The 21,110-nt window shown below is 34.7% G+C and overlaps 1 protein-coding gene across 3 annotated transcripts in view; it reads left to right on the forward strand.

The window, feature by feature from the left end:
* The window catches only part of Rgk1 (Rad, Gem/Kir family member 1), a 244,473-nt gene that overhangs the window by 165,249 nt on the left and 58,114 nt on the right, over positions 1-21,110 (forward strand). The gene's annotated exons all lie outside the window — the stretch shown is intronic.

The following is a 21,110-nucleotide window of genomic DNA, read 5'->3' on the forward strand; positions in this document are numbered from 1 at the left end:
GTTTTATTGATTTCGTTAGAGCTTCGTGAGTGACTAAGCTCCCCACTTAGCAAAAATATGCAATGTAATAGAATTGTTACTTTCCCCACAGCCACTGCTTATATAAATGGATAGTGATAACGATGCGATTTCGCGTTACTAAGTAAATCCGCTTGTGAAAAGATCTTATATTTTAATTGTTCCGGAAATAAATCCAGGACTTTAGGCATGGCAGAATTTCGCTCCGGGCAAGACAACGCACAAATTAAAGAGTTTCAGATATTTTTTGCTTAATCAAACCAACGTTGATGGTGGTGGTGTACAAATCCATTGAATATACTTTTTCTACCGTACCGTACAGAGTAAAAGTTTTCTTCTTTGGCGGTTAACATATTTCGTGTGAATGAATAAAAAAAATTCCGTTCACCTCAAAGAAAAAAATTTGATTACGTTCCAAACTAATGTTCAAACAAAATAATATAATTTCCATTTTGTGTGGCCTTCATATGTGCAATAAGTTGTCAACTTTCCAGTCGCGCTTGCTCGTGCCAAATTTACAGTAACTAGAAAATTTTGTACAATGCAATAATTGTGAAATGTGCTCCGACATGCTTGCAACAGGCTTTTAATGCGTCGAATGATTTAAACAGCTTTGGGAAAAGTAAGTATGCTTAAAAACAATAATATCTTCTTTTGCGCAACACCTTCATTTTTATACCTTTCATGAACATGAAATGGTATATTAACTTTGGTCCGATGTTTGTAACGTTGAGAAATATAGAAGATAGACTCACCATTAAGTATACCGAATTGATCAGGGCGACGAATTGAGTTGATATAGCCATGTCCGTCTGACCCCCCGTCCGTATGTCCATCTGTCTGTTTGAACGCAAACTAGTCCCTCAGATTTTGAGATATCTCAATGAAATTTGGCACAAGGAGGTATTTTTGTATTATATTAGACATTTGTCGGAACCGGTAGGATCGGACCACTATAACATATATCTCCCATACAACCGATCGTTCAGATAAGACGATTGTCGTCATTCCTGCCGCAATTTAGTAAGTATAAACGTGAAACTCGGTGATATATATTTTAATATATCATAGAAGATTTTCTAAAAAAATCACTATGATCGGAGCTATATATAGTATATATCCCATACAACCGATCGTTCAGATAGAAAGATGCTTGGCAATGTCTCCCTTAGTTTCCGATATAAAAACATGAAACTTGGTGATATATTTTCTAATATATCATAAAGGATTTCCGAAAGAAATCACTTTGATCGCAGCTATATATAATATATATCCCATACAACCGATCGTTCAGATAAGGGGGTTTTTTGCCATTTTTTTATATTTATCTTAAAATCGTTTAGGTATATACTTCTGTTATTTGGAGACTACGGGATAAGATTATTGTTCAGCCCCATTCATGAAAGGTATGAAGTCTTCGGCACAGCCGAAGACAGTCCCGTCCTTACTTGTTTATTATTGTGTTTCCTTTTTATTCTCAGTTGAGCAGAGCTCACAGAGTATATTAAGTTTGATTGGATAACGGTTGGTTGTACATATATAAAGGAATCGAGATAGATATAGACTTCCATATATCAAAATAATCAGGATCAAAAAAAATTTGATTGAGCCATGTCCGTCCGTCCGTCCGTCCGTCCGTTAACACGATAACTAGAGTAAATTTTGAGGTATCTTGATGAAATTTGGAATGTAGGTTCCTGAGCACTCATCTCAGATCGCTATTTAAAATGAACGATATCGAACTATAACCACGCCCACTTTTTCGATATCGAAAATTTCGAAAAACCGAAAAATTGCGATAATTCATTACAAAAGAGAGATAAAGCGACGAAACTTGACAGATGAGTTGAACTTATGACGCAGAATAGAAAACTAGTAAAATTTTGGACAATGGGCGTGGCACCGCCCACTTTTAAAAGAAGGTAATTGAAAATTTTGCAAGCTGTAATTTGGCAGCCGTTGAAGATATCATGATGAAATTTGGCAGGAACGTTACTCCTATTACTATATGTACGCTTAAAAAAAATTAGCAAAATCGGAGAAAGACCACGCCCACTTTTAAAAAAAAATTTTTTTAAAGTAAAATTTTAACAAAAAATGTAATATCTTTACAGTATATAAGTAAATTATGTCAACATTCAACTCCAGTAATGATATAGTGCAACAAAATACAAAAATAAAAGAAAATTTCAAAATGGGCTTGGCTCCGCCCTTTTTCATTAAATTTGTCTAGGATACTTTTAACGCCATAAGTCCAACAAAAATTAACCAATCCTTTTGAAATTTGGTAGCAGCATAGATTTTATGACGTTAACTCTTTCCTGTGAAAATGGGCGAAATCGGTTGATTCCACGCCCAGTTTTTATACGCAGTCGTCCGTCTGTCCTTCCGCATGGCCGTTAACGCGATAACTTGAGCAAAAATCGACATATCTTTAATGAACTTAGTTCACGTGCTTACTTCAACTCACTTTATCTTGGTATGAAAAATGAACGAAATACGACTATGACCACGCCCACTTTTTCGATATCGAAAATTACGAAAAATGAAAAAAAATGCCATAATTCCATACCAAATACGAAAAAAGGGATGAAACATGGCAAGGTAATTGGATTGTTTTATTGAAGCGAAATATAACTTTAGAAAAAACTTTATAAAATGGTTGTGACACCTACCATATTAAGTAGAAGAAAATGAAAAAGTTCTGCAGGGCGAAATAAAAAACCCTTAAAATCTTGGCAGGTATTACATATATAAATAAATTAGCGGTATCCAACAGATGATGTTCTGGGTCACCCTGAACCACATTTTGGTCGATATCTGGAAAACGCCTTCACATATAAAACTACCACCACTCCCTTTTAAAAATTTCATTAATGCCTTTAATTTGATACCCATATCGTACAAACTCATTCTAGAGTCACCCCTGGTCCACCTTTATGGCGATATCTCGAAAAGGCGTCCACCTATAGAACTAAGACCCACTCCCTTTTAAAATACTCATTAACTCCTTTCGTTTGATACCCATATTGCACAAACGAATTCTAGAGTCACCCCTGGTCCACCTTTATGGCGATATCTCGAAAAGGCATCCACCTATAGAACTAAGACCCACTCCCTTTTAAAATACTCATTAACTCCTTTCGTTTGATTCCCATATTGCACAAACGAATGCTAGAGTCACCCCTGGCCCACCTTTATGGCGATATCTCGAAACGGCGTCCACCTATGGAACTAAGGCCCACTCCCTTTTAAAATACTCAGTAACACCTTTCATTTGGTTATTTTCCCTTATGTTGTCACCATAGCTCTCAACTGAGTATGTAATGTTCGGTTACACCCGAACTTAACCTTCCTTACTTGTTTTTTGCTAGTTTTTTAGCGTGTCAAACCAAAAACACATTTACCGCAAACACGGAAGTTTGAATTATGCGAAATATTTCTTTTGCTAGCATTTCTTGCTCCACTAAGGAAATAATATTTACAACTATTGAGTTAAAAGTAAAGTGAAATATTCTTGCTAACGGTTATACTTGAAAATACTTGCAACATTGTACAATTACCTTCGCAAAAGTAGCGCGCACTTGCGCCAATCGGCATATTCACGTTCACTCCATGGCTCTGCCACATTGAAACTCACACCAAAAGAAATTAAGTTAGAGTTTTATGACAGTAACGATAAAAGCGCTCTGTTGGCTTTTGCTTGCTAATGGTGGCAATTCGGCTTAGTACCAAATATATTAATGGCTGGTGCCTTCCGCAGGGTGGCAAATGTTATGAAGCTATTAACGCTTAATGGATATTAAAAAAAAATATTTATTTATTTCAGTAAGGAAATTACGTGTTTATGAATTTTTAATTACATATTTACATACTTATATATGTCCGCACTCGTAAACTTGTATATGATATTTCTGAAAATCGAAAATATGTTGAGGTAATTTTGTGGTAGTCGTAAGGACGTAGCTAGATTATGAAAGATTATTTAGTGCAAACACGAATCCCAATACATTGAGTTGGTTAGTATTATTCCTAGCATCTATTTAGTATATTTGGTCAAGCGTTTCATAAAGAAACAATATAATATTTTTTACAATTTAAATTTAACGATGATAGCAGATTCTCTGATGATTCTATATGTACTATATTTTGCGTGATCAATTAAAAAGGTATAAAAAAATCGGAATATGTTTTTTAGCACTGTCACCCAAATAATAAATAGATGGAGAATTTTCGATTTTATGTTCTTACATATTTTTCTCATTCATAAAAATTTGTGAATACGATGTGTATTATATGATAGTGTATAACAATCATATAGTATAGAATATGAGAGTGTATAACAATTAACCAAATATTATTGGCTCAATAGTACTTAACATAAATGATGATATATTTTCAAAAAGAAATAAAATATTCCTAAACTGAAGGAAAAGATTCCCTAACCCTTCCGCTTCGCAATTTAATCTTCGCTCTCCTAATAATTTTTGGTACCTATTTTTAAAATGTTAGAATAATAGTTGAAAACGATTTTCGAATACTTCAAAAATCAGGACGTCCTTTTGTTATCCTGGGATAAATTTTCTCGATAAAATGTTTAACAATAACAACAAAATAGGTGGACATTATACTTTTTTAACACGCTTATATCAGCTTCACTTGTACTTATGCTTGTTTGTAACTGTCTAGGTGAGGCGCCCAAAGGTGAGTTAGACCCATCTAAGGGCAATTATTGAAGTGCTTAAATAACTTACTACAAAACGAGTTGTGCTTAATAGCGGAGACATGGACCTCTGTGAACATCAGTTTACCTACAAAAAATGAGGTATTAACTGGTAAAGTCATCCGAAGTTACTATAGCAACCTCTTTATAATTTTGAAATTGAAAAATTTAAACGGAAATTTCTAAATGACAAAAACTATCAACTGTTTTGATATTTTTTTAGAATTTGAAAGTTTTTAACAAATTTCGAAAAAAAAATTTTGCGTCGTTTGCCAAGATCTGATTTCATGCACTTAGAATATGGAATTGGCTTTCATGCATGATGCGTGATGCATCACAAATCGGTAATATGTTACACAAATATGTATAACAGTTAACAATAGGCTAACTTATTTCGAGATTGAAGTTGGTACACTAATAGTTAGTTCACAAGTAATGTACCACCTTTGACGATTTTTCAGCCATCGCCATACAAAACTAATTAGCTTTTTTTAAAACAAATAAATACGTTCGTTTACCTAAAACTACGTTTAAATTATCTTGTAGTAACCTTAATTTCCTGCTGGGTTATTGCTCTAGTTATAGCTTCTGATGTGTGGTGCAATACTCAACATATATACCAGGAATGTAAATATCATAGAATTTTTAGTGAGTCAAGCGAATCCCGAATGGAAATGATCCAAATACAGTCCTAAAGTGATCGCAAAAACAGTCCCAAAATAATACCGCTTTGTTCACGAACTAGTCTCAAAACGATCCCAAACACAGTTCTGAAATTATCCCCAACCTCTTTCGAAATAATTCTGAAATAATACTAGGAACAATTATGGAATAGTATCGAAATGATCACAAAACCACTCTAAAAACAACCACAACAACTTTGCAATAGTTTCGAAATGCTCTCTAAATTGATGCAGAAATGTTCGGAATATAGTATCAAATTAGCATTGAAGCATATTTGGAGTATAATTATCCTGGAGTAATATGCAGATGGTCTCTAAATGATAACTAAATGGTCTCAAAATAACCCGAAACAATTCGGAAAGCATGCGGAAATTAACCATAAACTATTCTTAAATAGGTCAGAAAAGATCGAAAAATACTCCCGAAAACAAAGGAAACGATTCCGAAATCATTCCGAAAAAATAATCTCAAAATTATCCGCAGATAATCACGAAATGACTTCGAAATTTTTCTGACAACTCCAGAGAAATGATCGTCATATATGCTTGCAATGATCCCGAAAATAGTTCCGAAACGTCCCAGCTATACGACCGAAATGATACCGAGCCATTTTCCACTTTCCATAATTGATACATAACATTAATAATCAGATACACAATAATATTGATCTAGATCTAATAAGTTTGGCTTGTTTTAAAATGCGTTTAACTGTTGGGCCGAAAGAGATTGGAAAGTTGTGTGGTACTGCTCACGTTTTCAAAACTGCAAGGTCACGATTTATATATTTTAAAGAGTGAGATGGTACAGTTAATATAATTTGAAGATATATATTATAAGGGCGTGGCAAATTGCCAAAATGTAGTAAAAAATCATAAAATTTTTGTTTACAAACTATAACTCATAAACGGATGGATTGATTTAAAAAATTCTACTTTTCAGTAAAACTTTGAACTACTTACCTTCGATCTGCATCAAAAAAATACTTGATTCCTTTCTTATATCAGCGAAATTGTTTAAACAAAAGTAACATTTTTACCAAAAAATGTGTTTGTGTGGTTGTTCGCTGTGAACTGTTCACGCTAATTGCTTTTGAGTGAGGATGGTGCGACACATACATACGTACATATATAGCATTCGCTGCGTTATTTAACTTCGGGCGTATGTTTATAGGTATGTGTGGATGTACATCACTACATAGTATAAAACAAAGTCGCTGATTCTGTCCCTATGTCCCTTTGAATGCTTAAACCTTTAAGAATACGCAACGGATTTTGATGCGCTTTTTTTAATAGATAAAGAGTGATTGAAGGGGAAGGAACGGATGAACATATTTGTCTGAAAATTGGTGGATGGGTAGCTTAGAACCAGGAGACAGACATATGATAATTTTTATCCTGTTCTGGCTAGGGTCTTGAGATCAAAACGTGGAACTGCGTAATCCAGGGATATGTTTGTACAATATGGGTACCAAATGGAAGCTGTTTATGAGTACTTTGATACGGGGTATTTTTCGTACCCGCGGGTAACAAGGGTCTCGAGATATAAGCGAAAGCGTGGACGCTGGTACCCCTAGAATGTGTTTATAGAATATGGATAACAAATGAAAGCTGTTGATGAGTGCTGTAGTACAGGGTAAGTTTCATACCGATTTGTTACTAGGGTCTCGAGATATGGGCCAAAACGTGGGCCCGTGTACCCCTAGACAGAGTTTATACAATATGGATATCAAATGAAAGCTGTTGATGATTTCTTTGGTAAAGGATAGTTTTCATACCTATTGGTGACTAGGGTCTCGAGATATAGGCCAAAACGTGAACCCGGGTACCCCTAGAATGTGTTTGTACAATATGGATAACAAATGAAAGCTGTTGGTGAGTGCTTTAGAACAGAGTAATATATTATCCAGAGACGGACTGGGACTGCGATTAGGACTAGGACTGGGACTGAGATTCGGAGTGGGATTGGGACTGGGACTGGAATAAAACAAATACCATCCACAGGCAATAAGGGATGCAGAAGAATGAGAAGAAATTGAGATAAGAGAAAAGAGGGAAGGAGAAGGAGACTCAGAAAGAGATAGAGTGAGACGAAGATAGAGATAGATGAAGCGAAAAAGACGGAGGGAGGAGTGAATAAAAGGATTAAGAAAAAGTGAAGAGGGGAGGGCAGAGTTAGACGGAAAAAGCTTATTAAAATGTATGCAGATATACCAAATTAAGGGCAGAACAATGTCTGCCGGGTCTGCTAGTTGTATATATAGTGAAGATAGAAAACGCTGGAAGATATCGTCGATGCCTTTGCAAAACGATCTACCAACAAATTGCAAAACTACCCAAATACCAAAATGAGCCAAATTTGAGGTTTCTTAGCTCTAATCTCGGTTCATCAAGCTCCATCCAAAAAAATCATACCTTTTATATTTGAAGAACAATTAAGTAAAATAACATTCAATTTAATGTAGACTCCAAAATTGCATTTAAGCTCTTTCACTTATGTGGGAAAAACAGGAGCATTTTTGAGTATATATAAACTAAATTTTCTAACATATTTCATTTATCGTGGAAGCAGCGGTTTTTGGGTGGTAAATTTCTAGATAATTTGAGCCAGGTTGTGGAACATGACGTCAAGGACTTAGTCGCTTTTAACAGGTTCTCAAAATGATTCGAAGACGAAAGGTAGTGACGTATTTTCGTGGTATAACAACGAGCTTAATATCGCTGATCTAGGTGTGCCCTCGGGCAGCCACTTCAACCTAACCTAACCTTTCTCGTGGAAACAATTTCTTAAGAGAAAACTGTGTAAAATAAATTTGTGTGCTCTTCTTTAAAATTCAAATTCCGTCAGATAGGCGATTTTGCAAAGGGTCGATAAATGGTTTTGCAAAGGCATCGACGATATTGACTTATGTTGCACATTTTTTGTAAGTAAATATACTTTAACAATTAAAGAGCACCTATAAACTACAGTCAACTGAACTTCTTTACTGTTAGCTGTATATATACAGATGTATGATAAGCTTTAAATTATCATTTCGCACTTGAAACCACAAAACACTTTCAAATTTGCATGAAATATAAAAATCAAGCTACACGCACGGATTATCACATTCACTTTTTATATTGCTTAATACGCTCGTTTTAAATCATAGGAAATTGTCCTAAAAGTTGTTAAGCATTTCATAATACCATTTAATTTCTTAATAGCCAGATGTTTGTATACGTAGGCACTCCAAAAAATTGAATGGCGTCACATGTAGCTTTTGCTAAAGTTGTGTTTGTTTTGAAGTTTTCTTAAATCATTGAATGTCTTGCAAAAACTCAGATAGCAAATATGTTTCATTCCAACCAAATACGGAAAATGTGAAGAACGGCCTGCCTTTAATATTTTTGCCAACAAAATTGGATTAGAGCAATTTAATGTGAATTCTCTTTAAGTTTTTTTTTTTACTAAGAAGTTATTATAGTGGCTTTAACAGTCGTAGATGTTTATATTTTTGTTCAGCAGCTGTATACATTTTGTTGCTTCAGTTTATTTACATAAGTACGCTTTGAATACAAATCTTTTCCAATGCTGCTTAATTTTGTTTTCACTTTATTTTCGTTTGCTAAATTAAGCTGAATTTGTGTTTAATTGTCTGTGGAAATCAAGAGTAAAGCAAAAAAATCCATACATGTGTAAAGATATACATAAATTGATTTCAAAGGTGTTTATCCAATAATAAATCCACATTAACTTTTAATAGTCTTTCCGTTTTGTAAATTTATGTGCTTTTGCTGAAGGTGCGAGAAATTTGGTATTTCGTTTAGCTATGCAAAATTCTTTTTTTAGTATCGCAAATGTTTGGCATTGCTGGTTTACATGATTTACTATAGAATTTTCAAATTCGCAACTTTTTTCATTGTCGGATTTTATTGTCTTGAAAGAATAACAGTTTTAGCTTTAATGCGCATTTTACATAACCTACTGGATAAAAATAAGTTATCAATTGTTGAAAACCAGACTATTGTACGGATTTAAACAAAGAAATCATTTTTATATATAAGATTTGCGTGAGACTTGCTGCTTCATACAAATTTTCCTTTTTTTATTTATATTAGAGAAAAATCCATTATCACTGATTGAGTTCAGTTGCACGCACCAAAAAATATACCACATCATTTTGGATTAAAAATATATTGTATATATCAAAGTGTGTATAAAAGAAAAAGCAAGAGTAGTAGACCAGTTATAAAGCGTGCAGCAGGGTATTTATAGCTGAGCAGATGTGCAGAAGCATCAGCCTTAATACCAGTATGAATGCAAGTGAACTATAGTTCAAACCTCAGCACCAGAAATGCTAGGTGATGAAGAAGTCAAGTGCGGAAACTCATTGGCCCATCTTGTTGGGCAGACGCTTTGCAATTTTTGTCTTCGACTTCACCAAATTTGGTACACGAGCTTATCTTGACTCAGAATAGATTGGTATTGAAAAAGAGCGAAATCGGCTGATAAGCACGCCCACTTTTTATATATATATATTTTGGAAAACACAAAAAACCTGATTATTTAGTAAATAATACACCTCGAATGTTGAAATATGACCTGTGGATAGATATTGAGACTTTTGATACAAATTTGAAAAAAAAAAAATGTAAGATGGACGTGGCACCGCCCACTTGCGATAAAATCAATTTTACAATTATTATTAATCATAAATCAAAAATCGTTAAACCCCATCGTAACAAAATTCTGCAGAGAGGTTGGCTTTACTATAAAGAATGATTTAAAGAAAAATTAACAAAATCGGTTAAGGACCACGCCCACTTTTATATAAAAGATTTTTAAAAGGGTTGTGGACTAATAAAATAGGCTTTATCATTGCAAAAAGAGCTGTATATCAATTGTATTTCATTTCCCAAGAGGATTTATAACAATAAATAGGAAAAACTTCAAATTTAAAAAAATGGGCCTGGCACCGCCCCTTTTATGACTAAGCAATTTTCTATGTTTCGGGAGCCATAACTCGAAGAAAAACTAATTCAGAATAGAACCATATGTATATGTATTATCGCGCAGCCTTGCAACACTATTAAGCACACAAAACAAACAACAAAAACATTGCAAGTGTACAGCTGGGTATATAATGCTGGGATTCACCCGAACGTAGACTTCCTTACTTGTTGCATAATTGAAACTTTTTCTGGAGAACGTTTTGCCTTTTTGGCCATGGGTAAAAATCAAAATAAATGCACATTGCCTACATCATGTTACAATCACATATACGACATAAAATAATGAAGTAAAAACCCCCCGGAAGTACAATCCTAGATCCGCCACTGTACTTGATATTACACACTTGTCTTGCGGATAACGTTAACTAAGCTTACATTTATATTATTTAATTGTTTCATCCCAGCAATCCAAAGGCTTCGCTGGTTAGATCAAAATGATATATAACAAGTAAAGGTGTCAAAGTTCGGGTGTAACCGAACATTATATACTCAGTGTGAGCTTCAATTGTACATTTCATTTCAGATAAATTACTTTTCTACATAACACGTGGCATCGCCCGTTTAAAAGAACAATATCTCCCTATTTCCTCTTATACTAAAACTTGATAAATGAAATATCATTGATGCAAAACTATGTTTTGTTAGGTTGTAGCTTAGTATTCTAGTCTACGACTCTTTTAAACTTGTTTTACATCTAAGTTGCCGTGGTCTTCAACGCATCCCGTCCGTTTTTACAATTTCATTACTATATGTAAATTTTTCTTCGAGTTATGGCTCACGAAACATACAAAATTGCTTAGTCATAAAAGGGGCGGTGCCACGCCCATTTTCAAAACTTTTAGTGCTTTCCAATTTAGTGTTAAATTCAATTTATAAAATAAATTCTATTGATACAAAGCTCTTTTTTGCTAAAATATAGCTTATTATTTTCGTCCACGACCCTTTTAAAAATATTTTATATAAAAGTGGGCGTGGTCCTTAACCGATTTCGTTAATTTTTCTTCAAAGCATTCTCTTTAGTAAAGGCAACCTCTCTGCCGAATTTTGTTACGATAGGTTTAACGGTTTTTGATTTATGATTAATAATATTTGTAAAATTGTGTGAAAAGCACGCTGAGTATAAAAATACGCTATTCAAATAAAACAATAACTGTAAACAAGTTATTTCAGATTACGGAAATAAAAACTAAGAAGTTGCAATGAGTCAGAACACTTTATTATCAAACTTAACCCAATTCGAGTAAACAAAGTAAAACAAGAAATCGATTCAGACTACTAACAACACATACAACAAGTAGTCACTGCTTAAGTCATCCTCAATGTTAAGCAAATTGCAATTTAAGTACATTGATTCAAACAACCCACATACGTCCGCACAAACATCTCAACCTTTCTAAATTCTCTTAAATTATGTAGTATTATACTTTTTATCACTTTGATATTAAAGCAAATTCAATTTGAATAAGTTTTGCTCTCCTATTGCTATCCTAACAAGGCAATTGTTTAAGCCTTGTACAAACTCTACTTACGTAGCTCCGCCCATCCTAAGAGTCCGCTATTTTCACAAATGGCTATTAAGCACGCAATTCAAGTCGATTGCAAGGCACAACTTTTTTCTTTACTTAACTCCCTCCATGTGTATGTTTGTATGTATATTTAAAGCGAGTGACTAGTTGTATAATTATGTGATTGTGGTAGTGGTTAGTCCTTGCTGCGCTGCTCTCACCTTCATTACGTAACAAATGTGTTTTTGCAGATATTTATCTTAGTTTATAGCCATTTTGCACTTTGAATGTGTAGAAATTTGAGTGCTATTGCTGGGTGCATTTATATGTATGCAGTTTGCTCTAAAAAATGTGCTGAAGACACGCAAATTTTTAGGATGTTTCTAGTGAAATTAGCGGCTATTATTTGAGGTCAAAGATGAATTGCAAATTTTGAGAAGAGAAATGTTCAAAGCAATTAAAATGGTTGTAGCTGTCTTTTTCGTTGTAGGATATATATTTAAAAGCGAAGAGTATTGGGATTTTTCCTTCAGACACTTTCAATGTTTTGTTTAAAAGCATAAGGTCTGCGTCAATGCATATTTAATAGTTTCCTTTGTAATTTTTTTGACCAAAAATATGCATTATAGCTATCATATATGTATTAGCAAAAGCGATTTTTCTAAATAAAGCGTATATAACTCGTCCCAGTAGGCCGATGTGGCAGATTTTATACATGCGTTAAGGTAAACTTAAATAAGCCCTTTATTATAATCGGTCTCGATGCTCTTAAAAAGTCGTGTCGCAAACGCCAGTACAAATCATTTCCACAGCACAGTACCTTAAGTCTAATTTTATATTTAGTGTAAAATGGCCTCAAATGTAAGTTAATTTGTTATTGGAATTCGTGGATAGGAAATCGGTGAAACTCCCAAATCAAATCGTCAACTTTTCGGTTTCAAAATTGATAACTATTTAATAAGAAATCAATAATATTTCGATAAACTTCCGATAATTTTTACATAATTTATCGATAGCTTAGTGATAACACATCGATAAATTTGCGATACATAATATATAGCTTTCCGATAGCAAATTGATATTTTTCGATTACATAAATATAAATTCCTTAAACCAAATCGAAAAAGTTTTGTTAAAAAAATCCATAAATTTTAGAGAGTATATGGCTAATTTTTCGATAATATATCGATAACTTTTTCAAGCCGATAACTCGTTGGAACAATTGATCGGAAATTTATAATACTTCGATAACAAATCGATAACTCGCGTATAACTCGTCGATAATACACTTATTACAAACCGATAACTCATCGATAAAGAATTGTTAACACGCCTTGTCTTGCCCTTATTTGTGGTCTGATTGCGTTCATAACAACTCTACCACGTATTTACATTGTTCCCACATTAAGTTATAGTTAGTGACAACATAGCATACCTATCCCATACCATACCCTCACTCTTGCCATACACTTTAGTTCAATATAATAATAATAGTATTTCTTACGCTTACACTTACTTTGCGCCTACATTCTGGATTCCTCCATACCCTGGCCAAAATGTTTACACATCTAAAGTGTACACGAAAAAGCAATTGTGTATTAATTTTAGTCATCAGCTTCTAGAATAATGTGCATATCCAATGTCGTCTTTCTAGCTTTTAACTAACTTTGGACCATGCTACAAAGTTATGTGAGCTGCCAAACACTTTTGCTAGAAAAATTGTTTTTCTTTAAATTAAAATGAATTTCCACGCGGAAAACTTACAACTAAATGAAGCAATAACAGAATGTATGGAAGAAAGGGAAATCTACTAAAGGCCATCAACAAACTTTACACAACTCTTGACTAACTCTTTACAACTTTCCTTAACAGTTGTTACGCATTCACGTTGTAAAATTTGTTAACATTTAAAATGATTGTCCAATAGGAAAAACATTAAAAAGAAATTGATTTGAGATTTTACACTACTTAAGTGAAATATGATTAAGTGAAAAATAAATTTGAAATGTTTGGAGTTCTTAGAAAGTTAGGCCTCCTTGTCGGATAGGAGCTTCAATTTTAAAGGTCAAATCATTCCGAACACTACTACCACACATTGTATTGGAGAATAGCCCATATTTGGTGTTGGTCATAGCTTGGTGCTGCCACTTTTTTTGTCTGATAACTCGCATAGCACAATGGCGTTTTTACCCCTTCTTTGCGCTAACTCATTGCTTTATTGACGCTAGCGCTGCCAATCCCAGTATTAATACAATTTCACCGCACAGGGTATTGGATCAGATTATTTACTTCCATATCGTTATTGCAAATTTTACGTCAGATGTTTCTATGACTGTAAAAGAGACTAATATAAAAACTTATTAAAACTATTATGGAAAGTCCTCTGTGTGGAACTCAAAAGAATATTGAATATTTGGAGAAAGCGGGTCAGTATTTACATTTTTCCAAATCTTGTCACAATATTAACCGGTTGTTCCTGGTGCAAGTTTTAGCCATGCTTACGGGTTTTGGAACTTCAATCAATTATCTTGAACTAATCTTACTGGGTATTATTCAATTTATAATCTTGCATACATGATCCTTGTAAATACTAAAAAATTTTAATTGTATAGCAAATAATAAACTTCAGTCAAGGATGTACGTAAAATTCGCGTAATGGAATTCTTATCCTTCTCTGCATAAGCACTACTTATATCTCAATGCGCATTTATGTGACTTTTATGAAATTTTCAAGTTTCTTGCAATACAATGCGCCAAAAAACACTTTGCTGCTCTTATGAATACAAAAGTTTGCTACATTTTAGATAACTTTCTTTATAAATACTTTAATCAAAATCTGCTACACATAGTTAGAGTATTAAATCCCGAAATGTTTTAAAATGACAGGTTTTTGCGATTCGTTAATTTGTGGTGTTTACCATTTCCCAAACCATAATTTAATATTCTTCAATGCAATGATGACCCATTTGGTTCCATTAAGGGATTTTGTGCGTGAATTATCCCGAAGAGGGAATGCGAGCCATTTTATAAAATTAGACATTTACTAATATATGTGGAACTAAGAAATATTTACTACTAACAATTGAAAATCGATATATGTATCTTAGAAAAGCTGGTGGACACATTCGAAATCCCAGGTACTTCAATCCCGATTTCTTAGTTTTCGGTATTTATACCAATCCTGAATTGTGTATATCAGGAAAAATATACACACACCAGTGATGATAATCATGGTACATTTGTACTTTTTTTGGTACATTTCGCTTGCCGAAAGTAGGTTGGTACTACATTGACATATTTGGTACATTTTTGTAAAACACCGCACTACACTTCAAGTTATTTGCAAAGCAGTTCTGAATGTACAAAAAAATTTAAAAATTTTCGAAGAAAATATATAGATAATTAGGTTGTTTTGTTGCCGAGCACAATTTGCCATTTGCAATTATGGATCATTTAAATATGCTTATGAAAAATTGCATAACTGATTCTGAAATTTGCATCAATAGAATTAAGGACAGAAAATAATAACTCAAATAACAGGGCCAGAAAATTATAAATCCATAATTGCATTTTTTCAGAAGAATTATTATAAAAATAAAAATAAATAAATGTAAGGCGCGATAACCTCCGAAGAGATTTTAGGCCGAACTTCTCTTCCAATTTGGGTCGTGCTCCTTTTTAATTTTTCTTACAAATTGACGGGACGGGACCTACTTGTTTTATGCCGACTCCGAACAGCATATGAGTTTTCACTGAGATCATTTCATAGCAGAAATACACTCGGAGTGCTTGCCGAACACTGCCGAGGGGCGACCCCGCTTAGAAAGCTTGTTTCTAAAATTTTGATGTTGCTTTGCCCGGGGTGTGAACCCAGAGTCATCGGTGTGGTAGGCAGAGTACGCTACCGTCACACCACGGCGGCCGCCAATAATAATAATAGATGAAACGACTGATATATGTATGTATATCAAAAAATTTGGCAGTTTCGATTCGAATTTTTGATAAAAAGTGCATTGATGATTAGATTTGATACCTTTGACCGATAGTGGCACGGAGGGTATTTTTAATGCCATTATTAAATGTTTGAAAGACCATTCAATACCACTTGAAAAAATGATTGGTTTCACTGCCGATAATTGCTCGGTTATGATGGGATCAAAAAGCGGAGTGCAAGCAAGGCTGAGTTGTTCCAAATTTGCGTGTTAATGGATGTCTTTGTCACATTTTAAATTTAGTTTCAATGGCCGCTTGTAATGTATCTCCCAACAAAACTGATAAATTTTTAAAAGACGTAAACTATCATTTTTGGATAAACTCCCGTTAGAAGGGCAGACTTTCAGAGTTTTCAAGAACATTTCGGTACAGAAATGCATGTTATACTAAAGTACGCCCCCACAAGGGGGCTTTCTAGACAAGCAGTCATAGATAGAATTCTTTAGCAATGGGACACCCTCAAGTATTATCTAAATATTTACGTATTTGAAAATAAAAGTAGTAATCAAAATATTAATATTATATCTGAAATTTTTCAAAGTCCAATTTATATATTTAATTTACATTTCTTTCTTATATTTTAAATGAAATAAATAATGTGAATATAGAAATGCAGTCTGAAGATATTTGTGTTAAAATCTTATTTAGACTCTAGTCCTATTTGGATGTTAAATATTGATTCAGACGAAAATCACTTAACCCCAGATGAAGTTTACTGCGGTGTTAATGTGGATATTATGCTATCAAACAACCTTTTCGAAGATGATGACGTGCACATATTTAAGAGCTTTGCTAAACAATTTTATATACAAATGTAATACTTTATTAAAGAAAGTAAATTTAAATGATAAAACTTTGTTGTGGGCTGCAAAGCTTTCACCAGAAAGTATTTTAAGCGGCGAAACAAATAGTATTGTGCCTTTAGTTATGGACTTGTTACCGAAATCTGAATTTGATAAAATAGAGAAAATTAATTCCGAATTTAGAGCTTTAGCAGAGAATGAGAGCCTTAAAAAATTTAAAAATTTAAATAAATGCAGCTTTTGGGCAGAATTAAGATCAGTTAAAAATGAATTAAACGTGCAAATGTTTTCCAATATTTATAGGCGTGTTGTCGATTCCCCATTCATCCACAAACGTAGAAAGGATATTTTCTATACAAAATTTAATTAAAACTATACTTCATTTTACTTCAAATAAACACAGTTTCGAATTTAATAAAAACTAAAGACTAGATGAAATCAGCTAACAGTAGTTGTCATAATATAGATACCTATAAAATCTTTTTGTCAACTAAGGTGTTTAAAGAACTCAAAGAGTTTCCTGACGAAAAACTGTTATGTTCATGGATAAAAAACAGGATATAACTCTAGCTTGGTTCAAATTCGCATCCGAAAACTTTTGGTACATTTTTGGATGATTTGGTACATTTCTTTTTCCTCGTTTGGTACAAAATGAAAAAATCCATTTATCATCCCTGACACACACCAGGAAATTTTTTTCACCAGCATATTCAAAACACAAATTTAGGCTCTTTTAAGTTTTTTTGAAAATTGTGAATCAAATGTTGACCTATTCAAAGCATATACAGAATTGTTGTTAGCGAAGGGCGAGCTCAATGACTTTGTAAAAGGCATCAGGAATTTTTATTTGTGGTGTAAGGATTTATATTTCTTAGAAAAAATTGTATTACACAAAGAAAATTTACACTTCCTTGGGCTGATTTACTCGATTTCTTTTTGTTTCTGTAGCCAGCCATATTTTACTTAAATCGTAAATTTTAAGCAAATGCTCACGTTTTATGGATGACACTATCTATCCACAATTGTGATTCGAGTTCTTAAAAAAAGTAGCAGAGTGAAGCAACACCGAAGGGAAATACCTTCTTAACAAAATTTGAAATTAAGTAAACGAGCTAATACACTGGATAGACATTAAATAAAGTTTTTGAACCAATTTTTTGGCTTAGTTTGGTATACAAAATTCACAAGCAATAGATTTTCTCCATATTCGCTAAACTTGTCGAGCTATAACCGATAAAAATAAAGTTTTTTTTTAGTCTTAACTGCTCAAAGGTTCATGTTGGACTATTTAAATTTAGGCAGATGATACATACTGATGATTTGACAACTATTATTGAGAATTTCATCATATAAGTCAATTTGGTGGTACTGGGTGTATATATATTGTAACGATTTTACTTGCAAATCCTCTTATTTGCCCTTTTGCTAAGTTCGTATCACTAAACTGTTGAATAAATAAGTCCAATATTGAATAATGGAAAAATGGCCTCTATTAAAGTACTTCACAATAACACTTATACTTTGCAACTAGCTGGCTTAATAACCAAACTGATAGCTTAAATGAAACTGACTTTCAAAATAATACTGCTATGGCTCGCTAGATAGCGTCTTAATCGAAACTGGTTGATAGCTCAAATCAAACTGAATTTCAGCGCCTCTACAATTGCTGCCTTTTATACTCTCTGATTTCAACGTTCGCATCTTCTAGGCGCTTCCATTTCCAGAATCTACTATTTGCCATCAGCTCTCAAACTTCTCAGCTGTAACTACAATTGTACCATTTTATAGCTTCTCTCATTGCATACTTTCAGGAATATCTCAGATATATGCATGTAGTTGTGCCTTGCTTCTCAGCTGCTCGTATACGTACATAGTACATATGTGTAGACCCAATTATTGTTTCGTTTATGTAGATACATAATGATTGACATCGGCTTAGAGATAGCAGCACCCCTTAGTTTTGCTAATATTCGTAACACTGCCCTCCACCTAAGTCTGATCGTCCCGATCAGACAAATCTCCCGATCTAAACGCCGCTAGCATCTCCAAATGTACCACTCTTCTAATCCGTGGTTTCCCAGTGGTTTGTATGCGGTAGATGGTATCACTGATCTTCTTCACAACTTTGTACGGGCCTTCCCAACTGCACCGAAATTTGGCTGGAACCTCTTTCCGCCGGTGAGGGTTGTTTAACAGTACCAAATCTCCCTCCAAGAAACCTTCCGAATTTTTGTTCTCATTGTACCTGCGTTTCATCTTACTACTCATTATTCTTGATCGTTCCCTCGCACTCTGTTGTTTGGCCAATGAACTTCTTCGCAGAGCTTGCACTTGACGGATTGACTTTGCATCATCATTATCGTCTGGATGTTTCACAAGAGTAGTCCGCGCTGGCTTGAAACCACCCTTGCATTCTTTCTGAAAAATTATTTCAGTCGTTTTTGTGCGTCCATTAGGGTTTGTCGACGCCGGTCTTTTTCTCGCAGGTATTTTTAATTTCGCTTTATTTGGCCCATTCGATCCATCAACCTTTTCTTTTGACTTTCGTGGCCTTTGTCGAGTCTTCTCCACCATTACTCAATTACTACTGAACCCTTTCTCCAACTTGAAGTTAAGTGGTATATCCTGGTTCTCATAACGCATCACTCTTCTCTGCATATCGATCTTGATGTCATGGTCAACCAAGAAGTCCACTCCCAATATGACTTCCTCAACGATCTTCGCCACAACGAATTTGTGTAGAACCGTTACCTTTCCAATCAAGACTTCACATATCACTTCCCCCTGGATTTGGTTATACTCGCCTGTGACCGTACGCAACCTTGCTCCAGGTAACGGTTTTACTCTCCTGTTGACCAAGTCAGATCGGATTAAGGTATGAGATGCGCCCGTATCTACAGTCAGTACACGCTCCTTGCCATCTACATTCCCTCTGACGGTAAGACTGCTTGATTTCCTTCCAATTTGCGACACAGATATCACAGGACATTCAATAGCTGGGGCAAGTTTCCGTTCTTTACATCGGACACTCTCTTGCTGATTTCCATCAGCTTTGTGTTTACGGCCACCCACATTGTTGGAACTATTAGGACCAAGAACGCAATGACGTGCAATGTGACCGGGCTTCCCGCATTTGAAGCATTTAACAACTCTTTCAATTTGCTTTTGCGATCCTTTCAGCGCCTCCAATATTGCGTCTACCCACTCTGGCCTTTCTACTTCCACACGGCGTGCTTTGAAAAATGGCTTACTCAAAAGTGACGCTGTTTCCTGAGTCAGTGCATAAGAAACCGTTTCAGCAAATGTTTGCTTTGGACTTGCGTATGTAGCTCGCTTTATTTCGACGTCTCGTATGCTATTTATGAAGCTCTGGATTTTTACCCTTTCAGTGTATTCCACGGGTGCGTCCGCATTTGCCAAATGTGCCAACCTTTCAACATCCGAGGCAAACTCCTGCTCATTCGTTCTTTGGTGAAGGTTTTGCAACTCAATTTGGAATATCTTTTTTCTATGCTCGCTTCCATAACGTCTCTCGACAGCGGCCATCAATGCTTCATAGCTGTTCCGTTCGTACTCTGGAATAGTCTGTAAGATTTCGGCAGCTGATCCTTTCAATGCTACGAAGAGTGCAGCAACTTTATCTTCAGCATTCCAGTTGTTCACTGTTGCGGTCTTCTCAAACTGTAACTTAAAGACCTGGCAAGGAACAGACCCGTCAAAGGATGGTGTTTTTACCTTTGGATTACTCGCTGAAACAGCTGGGCGATTTATTGTAACTGCTCCATACGACCCTTCAAATCATCAACTTCTGCCTGAAATTGAGCGATTTTTGCATCCTTCCAGCTTTGATGTTACCCTTGCTTCCTGTGCTTCTAACTGTGAAGACATTTGTGCCAATGATAAGCGCTCCTCTTGTTCTTCCATCTTGGATGTTATGCGTGTCTCCTGCGATTCCAGTTGGAATGCCATCTTGGATGTAATCTGTATCGACATTTCTGACATACGCGTTTCTTGTGCTTCAGTCTTCGATGTTATTCGTGTCTCTTGGGATTCCATCTGTGATGACATATACGTTTTCTGTTCTTCTAGTTGAGATGATATATACGCTTCCTGTTCTTCTAGTTGAGATGACATTTTCGATGTTTGAGCAGCTATTGCAGCCAAAATCATGTTCAAGTCTGTGCTCGTAACTGTCTGCGATGTTTCGTTTTTCTCTTCAATTTTTGTTGTTGTCTCGTCCCCATCAGTATAAAAGACATACTCGTCCACATCAATTCCTTCTGCTTCCATTGCCTCTCGTAGCCGTGCCTGAAGTTCGAGTTTAATGCCGCTTGTATTCAATCCACGGCTCTCCAACTCCTTCTTCAGTTGCTGGATCTTCAATTCACTGAAA

Source organism: Eurosta solidaginis, chromosome 3 (genome assembly GCF_040869045.1).
Source record: "Eurosta solidaginis isolate ZX-2024a chromosome 3, ASM4086904v1, whole genome shotgun sequence".
NCBI lineage: Eukaryota > Metazoa > Arthropoda > Insecta > Diptera > Tephritidae > Eurosta > Eurosta solidaginis.